We start from the raw sequence: 228 nt of genomic DNA on the forward strand, positions 1-228 counted from the left end.
AATTGCATAATGAAAAGTAGTCAATTCCCGACCCAACCCTTTCCCTCTCTCCAACTACTCCCAAAATGCAATACTGAAGCGAGAGAAACACCTGAACATATATATAACATATAAAAGATATAAAGCAGTACATTAGCCATGATTTGCGTCGATTGCTCATAGTCTCTCGCCCTCCTTGGTCCTGTCACTGGTGAAATGTGTTCCTGGTTTTCGCTAGGTCATGCACAG

This window comes from Penaeus monodon, chromosome 19 (genome assembly GCF_015228065.2).
Source record: "Penaeus monodon isolate SGIC_2016 chromosome 19, NSTDA_Pmon_1, whole genome shotgun sequence".
NCBI classification, from domain to species: domain Eukaryota; kingdom Metazoa; phylum Arthropoda; class Malacostraca; order Decapoda; family Penaeidae; genus Penaeus; species Penaeus monodon.